The 24,166-nt window shown below is 41.6% G+C and overlaps 1 pseudogene; it reads right to left on the bottom strand.

The window, feature by feature from the left end:
- Positions 1-20,741: 20,741 nt before the first annotated feature.
- On the bottom strand, positions 20,742-21,059 carry LOC147726805 (cytochrome c oxidase assembly protein COX16 homolog, mitochondrial pseudogene; annotated as a pseudogene).
- Between the last annotated feature and the right edge of the window lie 3,107 nt (positions 21,060-24,166).

Genomic DNA, 24,166 nt, shown 5'->3' on the forward strand with positions numbered 1-24,166 from the left:
ACAGATAGCTGAAGCACCCATGCAGTGATCCTAGTATAAACGCATAGACAGATAGCTGAAGCACCCATGCAGTGATCCTAGTATAAACGCATAGACAGATAGCTGAAGCACCCATGCAGTGATCCTAGTATAAACGCATAGACAGATAGCTGAAGCACCCATGCAGTGATCCTAGTATAAACGCATAGACAGATAGCTGAAGCGCCCATGCAGTAAACATATTATAAACGCATAAACAGATAGCTTAAACACCCATTCAGGTACGCATAGGCCGCTGAGGTACCCATGTAATCACTAGAGTAATGGGATGAGTTTTGCACCTGGGTACAAGTTCTTCATCTGTATTAATCATCTGCATACCGACGTCGGGGCAGGGAAAGCAATGACTCCTCAGTGAGTGTATTAACTGGCAAAGTTTAACACTGGCATTACAAAAGCAAAGGAACTCGGTACCAAATCTGGATACATAATTGTGGTTCAGCCCGACTGCTTCCGGTTGCAGCCCAGTGCATCCACTTTTTCTGTGCTTCGGTTCGTCTGTTTTTCTAGTGACTTGTGCGACGTGAATTAGGGAAAGTTTTCTTTCTTGTGCCACACACAATCATTGCGTGTTGACTGCATGGACGCCCCAGCTTGGTATGTTGTGAGACCCTCTTGACCTGCACGTCCCAGGTCATGTTTTCCATAGCTTTCTAAAGCCGATGCCTGTGGTCCAGCTGTTACAACCGAGGCCCTGGGGCCAGTTACCTGTGGGAACCTTTCCAGCCTACGTGTCTGAGCGCGCTCTGCCTGTTGTTGTAAGGTCCCTGTTTATCGGTTCTCTAATTCCATATTCTATAACCCTTAATTCAAATGTACAGATTTTTCGGCTGGAATGTATTTAATTGCTGTGTTTATTTACCGCTAATAATTGTACACTTCACTAGATTTGCTGCTGTTTATTTTGATCCCCGCACGGAACGGTCACGAGCCATTGTACACGAGTTATCATTAATGCCATTTAGTCTCAGTTACGTTGCTTTCTATTCAACAGCGCAGAAACCCACCACCAGTGGTCAAAGTGCATTAAAAATGTATAGGCACTATGATGCGGTGCGCCAACGGCAGGAAGAGTGAGCGCGGAGGCGGAGTCAAAGGAGAGGCTACAAAAAATTCTGTAACTTTATTCGGTCTTTTAACTTCAGGTACCTACACATAAAATAAGGCACAGGTTATATGAAAAGTAAAAGCAAGTTAAGTTAATCAGTGGGAAATGCACTATCATACATTATGAAACCTCTATAAGTTAATGCACTGCACAGGTCTGTGTCTGTTACCAGAGAGCCACAGAACTGATTCCTGGTTGGAGCAGTGGAGAATAGCGGCATCTGAATATTTAGTGCTAGGAAGTCCCAGTCGGTGACAGATGGCGCTTTGAATATATGTCTTATTTTTAACTTGCATTACACAGTAGAAGATAGGCTGCTACAAAATTCACAAAAATATTTAAGATGAACTGCTTCCAAAATATAGATGTTAGTAATAGTCAGACTGTACATAGTACATATAACTGTTCTTTAAAGAAATAGACTTCACCACTCAGCTGGTAACTCCTTTGACATACCACTCAAAAAGAATAAATGTGTCATCAGAAAACTTCAAGTGATTCCATCACTTAAAGCCATTACCAGCTTCCAAGCACCTTTTTAAATTTGAAAATTAACCTCTTGTGCACATTTCAATTTCTTTCAAGGAAGCAGGCACCCTGGCAAGACGAATTATTTAACCCGTTCCGTGCTCCCATCGGCCAACGGCCGACTGGAGCACTACCTACCCAGTGCTGTCAACGGCTGAGGGAGCCCCGCCCACCCTTTAGAATGCCCGCACCGCGACGGAAAATACGCCACGGTTAAGGCATTAAACACTCTGCCCCTCCCTCGGTTTCAAACCGCAGGAGACTCACTGCATTGCATTTCAACTGAAGCGTTTAAACATTCGAAATGAACTGGAGGGGAACTGGTTTCTATGGTTTCCTATGAAACTCACAGTACCCGATAGAAGTTTCTAGCCTTACACCCGCTCTCAGGAAGCTTGTTCTGCACTTTGGACTATTGAATCCAGTGATCATGACTGTTAGCGTAAATGACCGTACCAAAGTATTTCACAACCTGGCAGGGCTGGACATTTGGCGGGAACAAGAGGGGACCCCACCCATAAACATGGATACATCCCAACACTGTTCTGAGAAGCCCCTGAGCCTCCCTTGATACCAGCTGCTGGCTATGAAAGGTTTGGACAAAGAGCACAGCAGATTAGAGGCGCACTTGGCTAATACTGATAGAGGTAAACCCAGCTCCCTCTGAAACCCTGATGTCCTTGCAACCATGGCCTACTGTTGGTGTTTCCACGTGAATACTCCATTCCCACACCACCCCCTCCCTTCCCATGACTGTGAATCATTTCTTTGCATTCTAGATTGAGCAGGCTGACATAGTGGTAGCCTCTACTACCTCGTTCATGGATTGTCGGTTGGGGCCCTTTTTGTTAGGTCCTGTGTTAGGTACCTACCTGTTTCTCTATTACAGATCTCTACATATCTCTTCCCTCCATGAACCAACAACATGGCCCATAATCATCTCATAGATCTGTACATACGGTCTCTCAATGGTGGTAAAAGACATTAACGTCCCTCGACTCTAAACACTCAGACATAGTTCCTGATAAAAGAGATGCTCATCTTCACCTTGGTATCTGCCAAACTGAAAATACATTGGGTGAGTGAGGGATTAACCATCCTCAGAACAGCTGCCAAGCAAGCAAAAACTCCTAGAAAAAATGAAGTGGCCAGGCTTATCCATCAGAAAGTAAAGGTGGGAGTTCTAAAGACTTGGATTGATGAACACTGTCAGTATGCCACCGTCAGGCTACATGAATTGGACTACACTTTCATAGTGGCCTCTGTTTATGCCCCAATAGGTACTGAACACCAGTGGTTTACGAAACCGACTAGGTTTCTGACTGAATGCCTTCACCCTGTACGATAGATGGAGGCTAGAACATGTTTCTGGAACCCATACTGGACAAGTCGGGCAGCTCTGATCCTCAACATTCATGGAATAGATCCATCCTTAGTGAAGTTATGGCTGACTTTTCTCTCCTCGATCCATGGTGTTGGTTGCACTCTAAGGAGAGAGATTATAACTACGTATCTCAAGCCCACGATACAGAATTCAGGTTAAATTTCTTGTCCGTACTACAGAAAACTGGACTTGTGACATCAAACTGGGTAGTGTCTCTGATAATTGCCTGATTGCTCTCCCTTCTTTTGGTGTCACCCAAATCCCAAACATAGTGTCTAGATATATCTAAATTCAGGATGCCAGATGACAGAAGTAAGCTCCTTTCTTGGCTTGCAGAATACTTGGAACGTAATGGAGCAACTGCTCCATCAAAACAGATCTTATAGACAGCGGGCAAGTCTTACCTCATAAAAGTACTTATGAGGGAATCCAATGTTACATGAAGGACGTCAGAATGCAACCAATTGACACTAGAAGAGGAAGTCAAATCCATACAGGTAGCTGACCCTCTTATGCTATCTTCTCAACAAAAAATATGAACTGCACATGGCTTACACCATGCTCGCGGGGAAAGTACTCATGAGGAACAAACAGAAAAACTGCCACCAATAAAAAAGGTGGGCTGGTTTCTTCCTCTACAGCTCCAACCAAGAGAGGCCAAGACAACTATTCCAGCTATCCATGAGACCCCAGTTACATCCACTAGCATCCAAACCTCATTGTGTGTGAATTTGTCTCCTTCTACTTCAATCTCTATACATTGGAATATCTGGATGATACCGGAATATCTACTTTCTGATGAGTTTTTGCACTCCAAGCTCACAGACCCCCTATGGGATTTGCTGGAATAGGATATTGTTGAAGAAGAGGTGGGGGTGGCTCTCAAGCAGACGGCAAAGGGCAAAGAACCCGGCAAAGATAAACTCCCTATAGAATTAAAAAAAATCACACAGTCTGTCACAGTACCCCTCCTTACAGAAATCTATGGGGAGGATGAAGATTCAGGCTAATCAAACTCATTTTGTGCTCATTCCCAAGCCAGATAGGGACCCGCTTTACTGTGACAACTATCGCCTGATCTCTTTCTTGAACTGTGACATTAAAATTCTGGCCAAGGTTCTGGCTAATATACTTGGTAATGTGATCCATCTTCTTGCTCATGAAAACTAAGAGGGATTTGTGCCGGGCCATTCCTCCTGTAGTCATCTACACACCATGCTACATGTCCTTCTTGCAAAAAAAGACTGGATGTAGACGCCAAAAGTTTTACTCTCCTTGGATGCCCAAAATGCATTTGACAAGTTGAGTGGCCCTATATTTTTCTTATTCTACTGCGCTTTGGCATCTGTCCACGTTTCTTGGATATGGTTTGCTGACTATATTCCGCTCCAATGACTCTGGTCCTTTGGAATGGCTTCCTCTCTGACCATATACACATCCGACGCACATGAGGCAGATTGCTTTTTGTTGCCCCAGCTTTTCCTACTGGCCTTAGAACCACTGGCCATAACCAGACACTCATCCACCTCGATATCCAGGGTGACCACTCCAGCAGGGATCTCAAGCTGTTGCTATATGCGAACAATGTGTTCTTGACCTAAAGTAATCCTGTGACTTCAGTGCCAGCCTTAATGACACTTATTGAAGATTTCTCTGTCCTAGGATACAGGATCAATTAAGCCAAAATAGAGGCGATGTCCATGACACCCACCTCCACACTGTCTTCACTTCACTGACCGCAAGCTAAATGGATCCCCAAGGGGTTGCAATATCTAGGGATATGGATTAGCACTGACTTCCCCACCATGGTCAGAGATAATATCCTCCCACTTTTGGAGAAGATGAAAGGGGACTTTAACACCTGGAGATCTCTCCAACTCTCATTGTAGGGTAGGGTCAAATAATTAAGATGGTGGTGGTCCGTAGATTCAATTATGCTTTTGGCATGCTCCTGTTTCATATACCGGCAAGCCACTTGAAACTGATCGATACCAACATTCAGTGGTTTGTCTGGGACACAACCCCACCTCAGCTGGTGGCAGCCAGGCTATATGCTGCCACTTCCTCTGAAGGCCTCCTCCTCCCTCACCTTCAATCCTCGCGCCCGCATGCAAATTCCCCACCATAGTCACTATTACTATGGCGGGGGGGACCCCGGAGGATGGAAAGCCCGTCTGCCGGTTTTCCCCCCAGTCAATGAGTCGATCGAGCGGAAAAGCTGTTAATATGGTGGCGTGTCTGGGAGACACCGCCATCCATATTAAGATACATGCGGGCTATAGCAGCTGCTACCACGTAAAGGCATGCAGTCTTCAACATTGGGGGCCCTTGGCAGGCCCCCAGGGAGTCTGGGGGTGGGGCTGCACATGGGGGGTACGTATGGTACCCCCCTGCATTGCAATGTACAATGTGGCAGGCACCGCACGGTGCGTGTCACGTTGTGCATGGAAATGCACAACTTGCATTTTTGGCGTTGCTAAAAATGTTAAAAATGAGGGATGTGCCTACCAGTGTGGTGGGCGCATTCTAATTGTTGTTGAGGGACCGCCACATGCATTGCAGGCGGTCCCATTTCCCGGAGCTATGGCGGGTGGATTAATGGGCCGCTTGGTAAGGAAATGTGTTGTTTAAAGTGCCTGCATCACAGTGCACTTTACACTTTAGTTACAGTATTAGTTATAATATGGATTATTTGTGTTAGTTTACAGTATCTTGAACAGCAGGAAACCACTGAGTATAATGAACTAAAAAGGAAGTGAGGTAGAAAGTATCCAAAGTAGGTCCACATTTTTGCTGTGTCCTCTCCTCTGCTTTGTGCTATCCTGTTCCCTTCCATATGTAGTCTGTGACTTTTTCTTTTCTCTCTTCTTCTTTCTCTTCTACTCTTGGGTATTTTCCTTACCTCACTCATACCTTCCCTAGCCTCATAAAGAACCAGGTATGAAGATGAAGCTGCTCAGTGCTGGCGTAGAACAAATCTAGGACAAAACTGGTTGCATTAGTCCAAATTAGATACTTGCATAACATTCTAAACCAGAACTATGCACACAAACTGTTCTATAGCGCTATGACATTAGTTATAATAGAAAAATATATTGATGGAAGGTGCTATTTAAACAGTATGCCTTCTGAGGTCCTGATTCACAAAGTAAACATACATTTTTGTGTAAGTTTACCATTTGTTTGCTATCCGCAAACTACATGTTAAATTTTACTAAATGTAATTTTACAACTGCATAGACTCTGAACACATGGCAGAGAATCCACACATAAAAAGATAGGCCTATCCTATCTTTATGTTTGGAGTTCCCTGACAAACTTCGGAGTCTCTGCAGCTGTATAATTATTATTACTTAAATTAAACTTGTAGTGTGTGAATACCAACAAAATAGTAAACTTACACACAAGTGTAAGTTTACCTTTGTGAATCAGGCCAGTAGTGTAAATTACTTACTTTGAGTATAATTTTTAATATTTTATTGAATATTTATAATTAAGGTAATTTGTCTTGTATGGTTAGAAAATCACTGATAGTTATATTATTAAAAATATACTAAGATATATATACCTCCCCTCTCTCTCACTATCCTTCCTAACCCATTTCTTACTTACCCTCCCTTTCCATTCCCCTCTCCTCTTATATCCTCTCTTCTCCTCACCTCACCTCTCCTCTTCCCTCCACCCCACATAAAGGGACATATTTGCATTCATCTCATGCATCCTAAAATCCCAAATCTAGCTCAGACTACCTCTAACCTGTTCAAAATCCCCTTCGCGTACTCTTCGAAATCTAGGCTGCAGCCAGGCACTCCAAAGGAGTGAAAAATGAGTTCGGACACTCAATGAAAACACGACTTCCACTACTATTGTAAACTTCAAAACACTTTTGGACACAATGTTTACACCTTAGCAAGTAAAAATATGACTTTAACCCAGGTAAAATTAAAGAGAACAGTCTGCCATTGATCACTAAAAATATGCAACATCACGCCTTAAAGTAGGCCGAAAAATACAGAAAACTGTAGTTTTATCATGCCCTTTCATAAACTATTTCTGTGAAACAAACCTGTAATGCTGGTTGTATAATTCAAATGTCTGCTGCTGACAGCAGAGAGAAGGAACAGAAAGACATCCCAGTTTCACCTGAAAACCATGCATAGCTCAATCAGGGACAACAGGCTCATTTGAGTTTAAACATGTCCAAATACATCAAAACACACCAAAATCCAGCCAACAAACAATTTGCACAGCTTAGTCAAACACCTCTGAACCATAAGGCGGTTTGTGAGCTGTAGCAGAGTAGTGTACAAAACATTTACACTATACTCTGCTATGATTAAATGGCAGAAAATTGGTAAAGTCATAAATTTACTAGGCAGTATGTGTTTATTAATAGAAAGGTGATTTTAAGGAAAGCTCTCCCTCTTTTCATAAACTGTAATAATTATTATACTTTATTTATATAGATAATAAAAATATGTTTATTTTTATTATCTCATCCTTTTTGCTGCAAATTCACACATTGATCAGGATACTATGGCTACGAAGTGTCAGAAATTTTTTAAAAACAACAACTTCATTATGAAGGAAATATTGTGCATACACCAAAAATTCAGCTACAGGGTAAACTCAAAAAGAAATCTTGATAAGAGAAGTTGAGCATTTTAAAAACCTTTCTTGGCAAAACAAAAAACACAAGAAATGAAGTGCAATAATAAACTGAGAGCCAAATCAGGAACAAACCAACATATATAAGGAGAAATCGAAGAATGTATCTAAAGGAAGAGATGAGAATACTGGTAAAATAAAGAAGAAATGCAGAGCATGTTTTGAAAACTTTTTTCACAATTAACTAATAATGAACATTTTGATATCAATGAAACAGGTGGAAAGGAGAATTGCTAGACAAAGACAGAATCAGTTTGTTGAAAATCTTGTAGAAAAGTAATTTGCCGTGAAAGGGAAGTTGTTCATTTTCATTCTGAACAGACTCAAAAATATGGATAGACTTATCAGCTAATTAAAAAATGTAGTCAAAGGCAAAATATGAACAAGTCCAAATGTTGTGCCATATTTGAGGGATACTGGAAACATGTTACCAGCAGAGCATTTTTAATTTAGTGGAGAAGTGTGGCTCACGGTGTAGAGCAGGCAGACCCGGAAGCTGAGGTCAGACCCGGGACCAGGGTTCAATTCCCTACGAGGCAGGGTCTTGAGCTCAAATGTCCACGGACTCGATAATTCTCGCTTCGGTGCCTGCTCTAATCATGGGTTCTCACTCTGCAGCTCTAGGCATTAAGCTTGCTTAATCTCCACAACGGCCCCCTGCGGTGGGATGCCTGGCTTTCACCTTGGGGATGCCCTGTAGGGGCTATCTCACAGGGAAAAGCCAGGACGGGTTCCCAAGGCAAGCGCCGGGAAACCTCCGGGTAGCTGTGTGCTCAATAAATGCAATAATAATAATAATAATAATAATTGAGGAAAGTTACTATCAGAAACATAGTTTAGTTTTTGCCATTGTCAAAGATGCACATGTATATGAAGTGAAAGATGGTACACTAGTTCAAAAAATAAATGAGTTCCAAGAGAGAAAGAAGGTATAATTATGGATAAACTTTTGCAAAGACCTCCTCCAGCATCTATTTTTGAGTGCACTGCAGTAATGTTCGCAGAAACACTTGATCCATGTAGAGTTAGGAAATTGTCAAATTTGGAGGGACATTTTGAGGCTTGTTTATGGGCCTGGGCGTAATTTCAATTATGTCAGAGTAATCAGAGTAATTTGGGAAATTCCACCAGACTCTTTGATGGGGAATTGCAGATAATTATGCAATCAGCTCCTGCTCGAGTAATTATGAGAAATTTGGGGCACATTTAGCAGGCGCGAGAGGCAGTTCATGCGTGCTACTCTTGTTCTACAGCAACTGGCGCTATTCCTTAGCACAAAATGCATCCTTGCATCCATTTTAGACTCAAGGGTGAATTCTGTGCTAAGCACATAGTGATAAATGCTTGGGGAAAATCCCACCCCAAGAGCACATTTAACAAGTGTGAGCAGCTTCTTATGCCTGCTATTTGTGCTCTGTTGCATTTAGCACTATTTCTTAGCAGAAAATTAAATCTCATGTCCATTTTGGGCGTGAAGAGGCATTTTGTACTAAAAAATAGCACTAAATGAAGAATTACTCTTCTCCCATAATGAAGCATAATCACACAGAATTCTCAGGTAATTCCACATGATTATGTTACACCGAATTATGTGAGTTACGCTCACCCCTACTTGTTTGTCAAAAAAGGCATATAACAGTACTTTCCATCATATTTGAATGCTGTCAGTTCACCTCAGTAAGATGCACAATCTAGTGAGGAAAATTCCTACTTTTGAACTAGAGGAAATGAATTGTACACTATCACATGGTAAACTTTCTGAAATAACAAGATTTCAGGTGAAATCAAAACGAAAACCACATGACCAGAAAGACAAAATTAGGAAAATGTACTCGATATACAGGAACCTAAAGATATGATTACTTCAGAAAATATATTAAATAGTTATAGGGAAACAAATGCTGAATTCCAGTCTACCTTGTAGAAATTCCAAATAAGGTATGCGTTTATTGCCATGTTACAATCTACAATAAACAAACTAAAATGGTTTTAATCAATCTCAAAACTCAAAGATAGAGATCAATGAGAGTGGCTTAATCTTTCTCTTTACTTAATACCTGAGAATTGTTTTGAATTACGTGAAAGTTGTCAGCTAATAATCCATTAATACATTTGATGATAATAACATGCCCACAAGAGGCATTCCTAACTATTTAGAGATCTCTCTGATTCCTGCTGCACTCCAGCAGTTGAATATATGTTCACTCAAACTGTATATCAATTTCAAAATATAGTTCACCTGCAGCCAAAAAGTACAAAGTTACTTCTAATTGATTTATTGAAAGACCTGAAAGGAAAAATAGTTTGCATTTCACTAGACTTAAAGGAGAATATTGAATATCGAGTGCCATCAAATTGAAGAATCTATTGTGGTTTTAGTAAATGGTGTGCCAGCAAAAAGAAATTAGCAATAGCTAGATAGGGTAAACAAATCCATGCACAAAAAGAAAACAAGTATTACAAAAAGATTGACAATGAAGTGCAATTCCTCTTTAGTTGGTGCACAAGTTTCAAAATCAAGTGATAGTGGTCAATTTGATATGTTAGATTATATTTGCTAAACCTGAAGATATCTATGAGCACCTGTTGTGTAGTTCCTATATACCTATATATATGTTCTGCACTTTTAGACATCATACACTGCAAGATTGGTGTCAGAATAACTCTGTACACCCCCACCGGGTATGTTGGCTTTCTGTATCAGCTAGCTCACAGTGCCACTAGAGTCTCCTCTTATCGGGGAGAGAATAGTTCTTGGCAACCATTGAATAAGACAACCCTGATCCCTCAGAATCGTGGAAACAATATACTACCTTTCGCTCAGTCACTCGTGATACACAGAATAAACAGGCGGGCATTTTCAATAAGAATTTATTGAACATTTGTTGTTCTAGTGTGGAACATATGAGTTGCAACAACCGTTAGACAGTAGCATAGATATATGATCAGAAGCACTAAGAAGGTAAATGGATGGTATAGTTCTACCATCTTGCAATATTCATGAATACATACAAGTATATAAAACCCAAGAGATAAAGTGTGTACTCCTATGATGACTCCCTTTTAGATGTACCTAAATGTACCTAGCATCTGAGTAGGTGTTATGCCAAGAATACCTCTAGGATCTAGCCAACCCCATTACCTGAGAATGAGAGAATATGGGACCCTGTCCTGGTCTCGATTTGGACACCCCATGAGGGTTGTTAGACCACTGAAATCTGGAGCGTCTACATGCTGGAACCTCAACGTCTCTTGTCAGTGTGTAATCCAGGAAGTCTCGGTCTCCTCTCTATGTCTAAGCAAGATGTGATGTATATATACCCATAGGTCTCCCTAGGGGTCCTACCTTGCTTTATTACTGTGTTGGCCTAAAGGATGATGTCGGCCTGAACGTTATACAGGCATATTATACAGGAGATGGTAGTCCTGCTGTGCTTCCAAGAAGCCTCATGCATAATGTATGAGATTCAAACTAGGGAAAAACCCTACGTTCTGAATGCAGTGTCATATCTAGGTAAAAGGTCAGTCCCTGTAAACCGTTATGTGTGTAGTGTAGGGAAGAATATAAGGGAAAGGTTGCAATGTTACCTGTGCCTATATTAGGGTACCTAAATGGAATATAAGACAATGTAGAATACATCCATGTCAGTGTGATGCTTTGGAATTATATCAAATGAGACTGGCAAACTAAAAAAGGTTGTCAAATACAGATCCATGGTTTTAAGTATAGGTCAACCAAACTTGATTCTGAAAATATAAGTTTCAGACAGAACATTAAAAATCTTTTTCATATTCTGTTTGAAAGTGAACTCGCTTTTGTGCACTATGCTGTCGCATATTTTCTTAAAACAGGTCATTAATTGTAAAGATGAAATTCTTGAGTGCAGCTTGTTAAATTCCATGACATGTCAATGTAGTACAAGTAAGTTCTGGTTCCATCAGCATGTTGAGATACTTTTCTGTAAATAGTTCAATAACACATTTCAAGTCCCACTGTGCTTCCTCTGCAACAAACGAAAATCCCCTACTCCACGTAGTTATTACTGTAGCAAGGAATACCAAGCAAGAGGCACCTCACCTATTCATGTGTTTCAGTTGGTAAAAGGTGTACAAAACTTGAAGAAGACAGCTACAAGTCTGTTTTGTCATTTATTGAAAAATATGGGACTTGTGAGGTTCCAAATGAGGCTCACAAAAAAAAGCCTTATAGAGCAAGTGCTGCAATTTCAGGCCCACAAATGTGAAAAGTACTGTTGTCTGATATACAGATCAAAAGAGAAGTACTACACCAAGGGGGAGAGTTAACAAATCTCCCCGAAATGCAACGTAGCCTCCCGCGAGGCTGTGCGGCATTGCACGAAAGGGAGAGAGCAGGAGAGCGCCATATCTTCAGAGATATGGCTCTTTCCTCCCCTTTCCCATGCGCCGGCACTGATTACAGCTGCTGTGCGCCACGCACACACCTTAGTACCATAGTGCTAGGGTGATTTTGTGAGACTAGTAGAGGTTTTGTACAGGAAGGTTACCCTTCCTGCATAAAATACTATTCTAGACACAAGGGAAAGCTTTTGCCACTTCCTATGCATGCTGCACAGTGCAGCACGCATGCAAAGTCGGAAAAGAAAGGAAAAAATAAAGCATTTCTCCTTACTTGCGCCTGGTTTAAAAAGGCACATTTGTCTCACTGGCGTTACTTTTACGTTATTTCCAGCACTGAACAGGTTTAGCGCTGGAAAGTAAATTAAAAAAATAACAAATTGCGTCATTTTACGTCACTTATGTGACACAAACACAGCGCAAAAGCTTAGCAAATCTCCCCCTAAGTTTCGCTTTGGTTTCCATAAAACTGTGATTTCTGAAGAGAAGGTAAACTGTTTCATAGCTGCAGTCAGATATACCATTATTGGCAGATCACAAAAAACACATGTAACATTAGGAGAAGTTAGACTTCCAAACCTATCATTAATAATTCACATTTGTAAAGCGCAAACAATCACCCGTAAAGGTCTCTAGGCGCTGGGGGCCGTCAGGAAGATTAAGCAAGCTATTTCCCAGAGTCACATGGTGCTGGGCTAATCTGCCGCCGGCACCAGGGATCGAACCATGATCCCCAGATTCCGGAGTCAGTGCCCTGGCCGCACCTCTTCCTCTATCATTGACTACAACCACATTGTTTCATCAATGTGGAATGCAGATATGGACATTCTATTGCTGTTCCATGGTATGCAGCTTCCATTACTGTTGAATAGTATGTACAAAGATTGAAAAGACAGACATTTAAGCAGTATGATAAGATATATGAGCAGCAAAATCATTATCTAAGAATGTATATTTATTCAGCTTAGAGATTCTTTCCTACAGCGGATGGGGTCGTATGAGATGTATAATCATATTAGTTCTTCTAGTTTATACAGTTAAAGTAATAACATTGTTTGGTTGAGTTTAGGTGCATCATCACCTTAAGAGGTCTTTTGCAGAGATACAATAGCTCGTGTATGTAAACCAGATAGTGATGACATAGTGAAAACCAACATGCTTAACACTTATTAACTCAAACGAAGTGCTGATTTAGAGAATGTATGCCTATTCCAAGTAGTTCAGTTTTACACATACAAAACCAATCTGGAAGAAAATGTAGAAGCAGGTTGGTTTGTATTTTCAGGCTGCAATAGTTTTTAGTGAGATGTAACAAATCAAGTCTGATTAACCATTGTAAACAAGAAAGTTGTCAGACTGCAGAATAAATGATTCTACTGTATGGTTCTTCTGCAACTATTTAAACTATGCCAAAATGAGTAAATTTTTAGTCAGTTAAAGTCTTAATCGAATGCTTTCCATGCAATGAAAGATAACATGCAGAACATCATGCAGCATACATTTTACCAGTCACAAGCAGCCTAATTTGTAGAATTGGGCCTTTTTACGACTGGCAAAATGCATTTTGGTATGTTTGAATACAATTTGCGATTCAGTAACATGTTATCAAATCACAAATTTAGAATTGTTACTCCATACTGATTCGGTATTAGAAAGGGGCATGTTCCGGTCCTCCCTTCCTAATACCGAATAGCAGCAGTATATAGGAATATGTTTTAAGGAAAACCGGCTGCATTTTAAAAAAAATGGATTGCTTTATTTAAAAGCAATCACAGACATGGTGGTCTGCTGACCCAGCAGGCCAACATCCTCATGATTTTAGCGATTCCCAAGGGTCGTAAATTGCAACCTATCTCATTATTATTCATAAAGTAAGTCAGTTTGCAGCTCACTGGGAATCGCTAAATGAAACTCACTGAGTTGCATACATTAGGAATAGCAAAAACCTAATTGCGATTCATAGAAAATTCCAATTAGGTAATCTCTATTTCCAATATTGATACATGTGGCCCATAGTGTACACTCTCCAACTTACTTAAAAATGTTGAATGATGACATTCAACAAGAGGAGACACTTGCAGCTAGAGTTGCCAAAGAGAGATCTCAAGGAAGTCAAAGGTTGAATTGTTGAAAATGAGGCAGCCATTGCTGTGAATGAAGTACTGAATGATGTGGATAAAATCAGAAGGGACTCTATAGATTTAGTAGTTTTATCACACAACTTAATTAACATCACCTTAAGATTTACAAGGACATTACAGCATCAGTTTAACATGGATTTCTGCCTGCGAAAACCAAATGAATCTGCAACACATTCAAGCCTTCACTTCTCTATGATAGTGGACAGGCAGGCACTTGGAAAGTTTCCTTATGCAATTGCTTACAGCATTTGTTCATAATGTAAAATATATAACTCGCATTGTCTACCAATATTGCCATTAGAACATGCCAACAAACTGAAATACTTAAAGTTATTTGTTGACGCTTTTCAGGAAGTTCAAGTAAATTGATGAGGTTAGCATGGTTTCGAATTTGATAGTAGCCTTCACTGATCTGAGCATACAAGAAGTTTTCAGAACAGATTATTACATACTATATGGAGGAAAACATGTCACTGTGTTTAGTGAGCTGCTTTAGCTCGCTCTAATGACACGGCAGTCAGTGTTCAATAGGTTTCTGCATGAGCAATACAAACTCTATAGACAGTAGTAGAAATGTCAATATATGAATTGTGAGACAGCTGCAGACAAGAAGTATGCCCTATGCTAAAAGACATTGGAATAGGTATAGTAAATGAGTACTGAAAAGTTGTACACTAGCTGTTATATGTTGAGACACAAATTTACCACCGCCTATAATGGAAGAGCTGCAGAAAACTGATAAATAAATGGTATGCCTCCTACCAATGTTGGATGAGTGTGCCCAGTTCAAAACAGAAATGTTGCACTCTCAGAAATAGAAAAATAGTCTGCTTAAGTCAGTAGACAAGGGTACCTAGCAGAAAAACAAAAATACACCTCAGTCTCAGTCACCACTATTCCCATTGATCAGTTCTTTGAATCATAAAATGTGTGAATAGTCACCATTCTTCCAGAACTGACATTGGTTCACAACAATTTGTGGATTTAAATGTACTAGTTTGCATATCATGGTATAGCTTTGATGGCTTCCTTTTTTATTCCTTATTCCTATGCATTTTTTCCCCATGTTCATTAATGAAAAACATTTCATTGAAATGATTGGAGTGCTGAAGACCCACAGCTAGTCATAAATGGTAAAACGTACATATGAGGAAATAGCACTAATTAAGAACAGAATGAAATAATCTTACTTATTTTTACTCTTTTAAGTTTATACTATTTAACTAACAAACTAATACATGTTATTTTAAAAAATGAGTTATATTTTCAGTAATAATGCATATGGGTTAACGTGAATAACAGTGATTGATGCTAAAAATATGTAAAATAAATGTTTATTTATAACTTTTTTTGTAGAGTACACACCAAGAAATTGTAACACTATATAAGGATATACATAATTATTTTACAAGTACTGAACACTTGTTCTAAAAGTATACTCAAACAATTGTTTAATATTCGGCAAATGATTCTTTTAAAAAGTAGGACAATTAAATAATGAAAAGAAACAAGAAGAAGATGTGTAAGATGCCTACAAAAAGGTTGCTATCTAATGTACTAAAATTGATAGATGAGGAAAATGTCAGTAGCCTGTTGTTAAAAAGGCATCACAATTTATTATTTCAACAGGATGATGAAAATAATGTGAATCATATATCAGTTGAGAACAGGAGCATTTCTGACAAACTTTGAAAGGTAATATTCTCAGGGGTTTAATCCATCTCACAAAGTAAGTATCATGCGTTCATAGTTGGGTAGTGAGTGCGGCTGCTGGGTAAAAGCTGTTTTTTTCTATATATCCTTACCTTTTGCTTGATGTATAATACTACAAAAAGACACATTAATGCCTAATATAACACCAGACATAGAAAGTGTAATGTTTATTGTTTATTGAGGTATTTTGACCTTCATTGGTATTTGTCTAGTAGAAAAAGTATGCTACACACCACACATACACATTAAACTATATTGCAAAGGAGCACGTATGTGATGCTTTGGTGCCTGTTTAAGTACCAACAATAGAGGCAGTAGAAGGAACACCATATCATAGAAGATATGATGCTTACCTGCTAACTCCCTGTCATGCAACACCCAGTAACAACTAAGGCCACTGTGCTTCATTGTTCGAGAAGCTAATTCATATGCTCCATTTTACCTGTCAACAGAGTAAAACTTCATAACTCACATGTACTAATATGTTGTACCAGGTTTTTTTTTACTTTTCTAACACAAACTCAGTGCAAAGTGTTTTGCTGGGATGTACTTTTCCATGAAAATCACAATTTCAACTTGTCAGAAGCAATCCAAAGTACTGCTGCCTGCTACTTTGTGGTCCTTTGCATCAAGAATTTGTTCCATGGTGATACATGGGTGTTCTCACTCAACCACCCTTGGTTGTTTACGCTAATGCTTTTGTACTTACATATATACATGTACATATGCTTATATAAATAAGACTTAAAATATGACATCTCCTCCAGGCAAGAATAGCAAGGAGGAATGCTTTTATTTCTCCATACCTTTCCAGCTTTCCATGGGGTCTGCATTTTACAGTACAATTGTGGAAAACTGTTAACACATTGTTTTGTGCTAGACATATTCCCTTTCAGCACAGATATGCCTCACAGAACACACACTCTTGCGCAGGGGAATCTGCATTGGTGCATGGATGTCAAATGCGCGATCCAGTGCTATGGAAGAGAAAAAGAGAGCCACATCTTAGTTTATATGAATTTCTTTCTTACCAACTTTGATAGAAAGTAGAGCATGTTTGTGTGATGATGTTGCATCAAATCATACTAAAATTTCCAACTTAAAAAATAGCACCATTGTTTAACATTCAGATACAGACAGCTTAAATGTTTTCTATTTTTTAACCTTTAGAACAGTGTGAATCAAGGTGTACAAAAAGAAGTTGTGGAAGTCCAAGTGACTTATAAAGATGTGGCTAGAGGATGCCGAAAACTCCGCTCAATGGATCAACCTTAGATTTGTGGGATTTCCCGGAGGGGTTGAGGGACCAAATATGCTATAATTTCTAGACAAGTGGTTGCAACAGATCCTGCCCCACAACAAACTATTCTCCTGCTTTTTTATCAAAAGGGCACATCAAACACTGGGAGGCAGGCTGCTGCCTTGGACTCCCCTGAAGCTAGTGATATCACATTTCCTGAACTTCCAAGATATGGACATAATCCTTACTGAAGTGCTCAAAATGGAAGAGCTGCGCCACAAGAACCCTAAGATCTTGGTCTTCCCAAACTACACACATGAAGTGCAAAGACAATGACGTTGTGAAGGCTAAACTGCGAAGCCTTCAATATCAGTACAAACTCCTGTTCCCTGCCAGGCTTAAGGTATTATATAAGGGAAAATTGCTCTTCTTTCAGGAGGATACCTGGGAATGGCTGGAGGACAACCCAAGATTGCAGGGAAGCAGAAGGCATGAGCCAGCTCTCTACTCAATGGAGGAGAGGGAGCCCAGCCCAATACTAGACAAGGACTCAGGAAGAGAAGCTAGCACTTGCAGAGGAGGCAGGGAGACACAATGTGGCGGAATGGGAGTGCTGGGGAGTGCCTGCCACTCTCTTGAGACGCGGAAGGGGACCTGGCAGTGGCCCAAATGAAAGGCAACGTGACAGCTCTGGAGAGGGACTCTGCAAATATATATACTGGGGATGAACAAGAAACTGTCTCAATGAACCTCTAGTGCTGGCTATTGTCAATCTCGAGTGTGAATCTGAACTTCTTCCCTCTGAAACCACAGCATCCGGTCTGGCAGCGGCACCATAAATCATGGGATGTTGATGTTTGGGGCCCAGGAGTGAGAATCTCCTCACCCCACATGAGATGGCTCTTCTGAGTTGACTCAAACTTCATTCCTAAAGTCACTACAGAGTAACCCCTTACAGGAGCGGTAGGGTCTAACTGTGTGTTCTTACATTTTATGGTTGAATTGGAGGGAGGAGGTGGTGGGTTACAAACCTCTCAGATCCTTCTGTTGAGTAGTTCTCAGTTGAGTTTATAATGTCATATACTTGCGGATGTTCTTAGGAGGTGGGGTGGGGGGAGTGTTTGACACAAGATTCAGGGTTTATAGTTGCTGAAGTTTACAAGGGGAAGTCACAGAAACGTTGACCAGCGTTTGCCCTTATTAGGGGCCACATGCACCATATCATGAACCGCCAGTAGCCAGACAAGTACCCCATCCCTGTATCATATGCCAACACCCCTAGAGTACAGATGAGTCCCCCCACCCTTGGATGACAGAAGCATGTCAGTTTTGTCCTGGAACGTGAATGGCTTGGCCGATAAGGTTATGGAGGCCTAGTGTCCCAATACCTCAAAATAGTATGACCCGCTGTTGTGGTTTTACAAGACACCCACCTGAAAGGGTTATCAGTGCTCTTTTATTGGGAGAGGATCATACAGCACACTGGTACACTCAGGGTACACATCAGGATCATGGGAAGTGGCCAAACTGATCTGGACAAACTCTGCCTTCCGAGTGACGCAACAGTGGATAGACCCATTGGGTCAATATGTGGGAGTTAAGGGGCTTTGGAGTCATATGGACATCATGCTAATTAGCGCCTGTGCTCCTCCCCAGCTACAGACCCATACACTAGAGAAACTTGCTGAGATTCTGCTGGAGGTGAACTCCCCACTACATATTTTCAATGATGTCATGGTGCTGGAGCAGGACAGGTCTTGGCCTGCCGGCTTATCACTGCGTCCCACTCCACTCTTTTTTTATTTATTTTATTTATTTGCAAAGTTTTATATAGCACTGGCTACACTCGGAGGTATCACAGCAATTTACATGAGGATCAGCGAGTTACAGGTTACAAAATGACATCAATTACAGGAGTATAGACATAGGAGAAAAACATGAGATTACACAATAATGAGAGTTATTGGCGCACAGCATAATCAAGACACATGTCGTGTAGGGAATGAAAGGTAGGGGGAAAGGTAAACAGGGGTAAGGAATGCAGATATGAAACACAACGGGCAGACGAGGAAAACCATGTCCGATGTCCAGCTGGGAAGGTGACAGCCTAGGTGTGAACCAGAGCCAAACTCCTCTACAGCTGCATAGGATAGCTCCACAGGGCATCGGCCAGGGTTGCTCAGTTAGAATGTGAAAACCTTTATGTTCGCCAGTTTTGGTTTCCGCTCAGGGGGCATCATCATAGATCCTTTGAAATGACCAGTCGCGGTGCTATTGGGAGGCGCGGTCAGCCTCATCCTCCAGCTCATCCCCAGGTCAAGAGTGGTGAGAGGAGAGGTGGAAGGGGACAGTTTCAAAGACTGCAGATCTTCCCTATTCCCAGCGGCCGTAGTGAGTGTTAGGCATCTGTGTATGATCCCAGTGGTAGGGGGACCCTGGGCACCTCGGGCCAATAGTGATGCTGCTCGCACGAATGGTAGGCTGCCGGTAAAGCCTTGCCTCCTGTCCATATCTGGATTAGCAGGGGCGTAGAAGCAAGCCCCAAAGTCTGCTGTACTTCCCCACCCTTGGGGGAAGGCGTTCGTGCAAACCACATGCGTAGGATCCAAATAGTGGAGGACCCCAAGCGGCTCAGGGCTCAACCGCAATGGAAGGGAATGAAAGTAGTGTGACATGAAATGGTTTGGCCAACATTCTGGGTCACTCATTGAGCCTCAAGTCCTCTCTCTGGGAACATATTCTTCTGGTGTTCGAAGTGGGCCATAGATATTTGAGGTAGATTCAGGGAACAATCATGAGCAGAGCACTGTGCGGCATCTACAACAAGGCTATTAGCCGAATACACAATAGAAGCCACACAATGTAAATTGTTCCCATCATTCCTCAGTGGCAAAAATGTGGATGACTGTACCAACCATTTGAACTCACCATTAATTGCATGTGCAAGCACCTACACTTCATTGATCAGGTGGTCAGGAACATGGACTATGCAAGATGCGAATCACAGCACAGCTTCCACCATAGCCATCACAGAGGACTGCCACTTGTACATGGAGGCCATTGAAAAAGATGGCCAACAACATACGTGGCTCAGTCACATGCACAAGAGGAGGGACTGTTGTAAGTTTGCATTACCAAATGGACGGGGTTACCATATTCATAGATGTTATTCACCCATTACACGTCTTAAAACCACTTTTAAGTAGAACCATCACAACTCTACACCGACATTCCAAAATGTAACTATGCCCTTAAGTACAAAGTTTAAATGCTCTCAGTAATCTATCTCTAGAGAAACTTACAATAGGATTTGAAGAAGTCTTTGGTCAACATGGCGGAGATCTCAAAACCAAAAACTTCAGGTCAACATCTGCCAGCACAACTGTCCTATACTGCAATAGCAAATCCATAGCATAAAATAATAAAATAGCGCCCATATGGAACTTTGCCGACTTCTATTTGTAGCACAGAACTGTATCCAATATTGTGCCAACTCATACCTTTAGTACATTTGTGAGTTGAGCTGAAACTAAACACAGCCCATTAGGAATGCTTGGAAGCAACTGTTTTTTGTTGTTCAATAGATTGAGTCTTCTCCCAGGGGCGGGGCACTCTGATGTTCTGCCACTCAGAAAAATGGGAGTCTTTCAGATTTTCGTACTCGGATTCTATAGAAACACTCTTCTTTCTCACTTTCTCTTCCAGTGCCGGGCCAAGCTTTCCTCGCAGCTTCTGGGCATCGTATCTTATCTGAGTGAACTCCCGAAGGTCAAAGGAGCCACCAACCATGAGTAAGAACATAGGAAGACCATATTGAAGCATCTTATTTTTTAGAAGTGCAAGCTGCACACCAGCAAACATGTCTGCCAGTGAATTAGGCTTCCATGGAGACGAGAGGAACACTTAGTAAGTCAAATTGAGATCTCCGGTCTGCAACCATGAGCAGAGAGGGCAGTTGTGTAGGGCCACAGTCCTTGTAAAGCACTAACTCTCATGGTGCGGCTCTGGCGACTCGCATTGCCTTCTCTTCTGCGTTTTCCTGGTGCATCCACCATTTGTCTCTTGGACCTTTGGAGATGAGCGCATCCTAATGATAAAAGTTACTCATATTTCTCTGGAGTCCACAGAGTGTTCTCCCGCCTCGATTATATCTTTGCCCCAGCTGGGGAGATTAGGACAGTGCCGAAAGCAGATTACCTGGCCAGAGGGCTCTTTGAGGCGAACTGGGAGAGGCGTATGAACTGGATGGAATGGGCTGAAGGCTTAATGCATTAGAACCCCGTGATAATGAGGTGGCATTGGGACTACATTATTTTGAGGAAATCAAACACTCAGTCATGCCCAAAATAACGCTATGGGAAGCATATAAAAAAATTCAGAGACCATGCACAGAATCTGATCACTCAAAAGCGGAGAAGGGAAGCCGGAAATATAGAGCAGTTAGAGAATCAACTCCTGGAGATTGTAGGAGTAATGGGATGGGAGCCAGACCCCCTAGGCCTTAGGAAGTTAGACATCTGAATGAATGAATATCGTGCTCTTCTGCAAGAAGAGGCAAATAACCTGGTGTTGGCCACACTGCATAGTCTGTATGATACTGGAGATACAGCAGGTTGGGGAAGAGAGAAGTGAGGGCAGATGGTACACCAGATTGTTGATTCTAAAGGAAATTGCGCGGACACAGAGATTGCCACTGTTGGGGTCTTCGCTCAATAATATGAAGAATTTTACAGGGCACGGCCCCTGCAGAAGATGTATTTGCAATCTGTTCCCGATGCGGAGGCAAGGCGGGAATTAGAGATTAAAGTTCAAGCAGCCTCAGCAAAGCTATGCTCCAATAAGTCCCCTGGACCTAATGGGATTTCGGGGGATTTCTACAAGCACTACATTGACTTGCTGGGTCCACACCTTTTAAATGTGGTCCTTGAAGTGGGCCAGCAGGGTGTTCTCCCCCGGACTTTAGGAAGGCAGTCATAGCAGTCATTCATAAAGAGGGTAGGCCGCTGAAATGCTGCTAATCATATCTCCCAATCTCCCAATTTCACTCCTTAATGTCAAAGTTAAAATATTGGCCACAGTATTCGCCACCAGACTCCTTCAAGTCATTATGCCCCTAATCCACAGGGACTAGTCCGGCTTGATGCCTGGGACATCCACGCAATATAATTTGCAACACACACATAACTAGCTGAACAAAATTAAAGGCTGACCAGACCCCCATGTCTTTCTTGTGCTTGACACAGAGAAAGCAGTTGATGCTGTACACTGGCCGTTCCTCGAAGTCCCCCTGATGAAGTTCAGATTCTGCCCCCGTTTTCAGAAGTGGGTCAAATAATAATACCAAGATCCGGTGGTGGTGGTGGTGGTGAGGGTGAATGGGATGACCTCCTCAGAGTTCCTGAAAGGACAGGGTACTCAACAGGGGTGCCCACTGTCACCTCTCTTGTTTGCCCCCTCTCCATAGGGTCACTGGTGTGCATGGTCGGAAATCATTCTGGGATACATGGCTTCTGATTAGGACGTGAGACTGCTGTGGAGGAGAAGATATCACTCTACATGGATGATATTCCTTTATATATCACTGAGATATCTGACTCTCCCCTTGAGCTTCCAATCGTTTGAGGAATATGGAAGTCTCTACGGTTATCATATTATCTGGGATAAATCAGTTTTTTACCTTCTGCGGAGAGGCGGATTTAAATACCTCAGTATATACATGACATTGAGCAGGGAACTCTACTTTGCTCAGAATCTTAGATGAGTGGTAGGAGCATGTAGAGACGAGATGGAGAGATGGTGAAGGCCACCCCTCATGAAAATGGGGAGGGCAGCCATGTTTAAGATGGTTGTCCTACTGAAACTACTATATGTATTGCAGAACACTTAGTTTCAGGTTCCTCCAGAAATCTTCACTAAGATTGAAGGAGATATGCGGTCCTTGTTATGAAATGGTCACATCCCAGAATAGCACTAAAAACACTCCAATGCAATCCATACAATGGTTACCTTGTTGTACCTGATCTGGAGGCCTACTAATGGTCAGCCATCTTGTTCATGTAAACGATTGGCTCTTCTCCTCACTAGATCACACCACCATCCGACTAAAGAGGGCGCAATGGGGGAGACAGTTCTGTTTACCTCTTATCTAGGGTGATAGGGGGCACAAACTCTCCTTCCTGTTTAGGTTTCTCTTTCCACCTGGTCGAAGGCCACGAAAACCATAGGTTGATACCGTAAGACATTGCGGGCGACACCCTTGTGGGAAGGGCTGTGGCTTCCGGAAATGCAGAAGTTAAAGAGATTTGAGGCATGGGACCCGATTTGGATATCTAAAGTGGGAGACCCTTCTCCTCACTCCAATGTACGTTTGGACTGCATGCTATCCAATTCCTAAAATATGCACAAGTGAGGCATGCATGGAGGGCTGAAGGGCTTCCTGAGGAAGGCCTCTCAGAATATGCGCCATTAGAATTTCATTTATTAAAAGAAGAGTTGGGGGAAGGTGCAATTTGCCTGACATATAAGACCTTTAACAAAAATGTGCCAGACACCCTAGATAGACATGGGGAAAGTGGAGTGGGGCTCAGTGCTTAATATGTAAAATATGAAGTCCAGGTGCTCAAATGTTTGTCGGAGGCCACACCTACTTTTCCACGGCTCCACCAACTTCGTCAACTGGGTCCACCCACTTACTCTATTGGCTTCACGCACATCCTCAACTGGCACTGCTAACAGTTAGATGTAATACCCGATCTGAATTTTAGCAAGGAAGCCTTCCTCTTAAGCAAAAGCAACAATAAACCTAATTTAACTTAAAGTAATAAAAATTAAATAGTGATGTTTGAGTTTTTCAGAACTGTTTCTTAAGCTCACTTGGATTATACCATAAAGCAGAATGCGTGGGGGTGTACTTGTATGCATACAATTAAATGTCATCAGATTTGTGAGTTTGAAAGTTGCGTTAAAAA

The sequence above is a fragment of the Lissotriton vulgaris genome, chromosome 3_1, assembly GCF_964263255.1.
Source record: "Lissotriton vulgaris chromosome 3_1, aLisVul1.2, whole genome shotgun sequence".
Lineage (NCBI taxonomy): Eukaryota > Metazoa > Chordata > Amphibia > Caudata > Salamandridae > Lissotriton > Lissotriton vulgaris.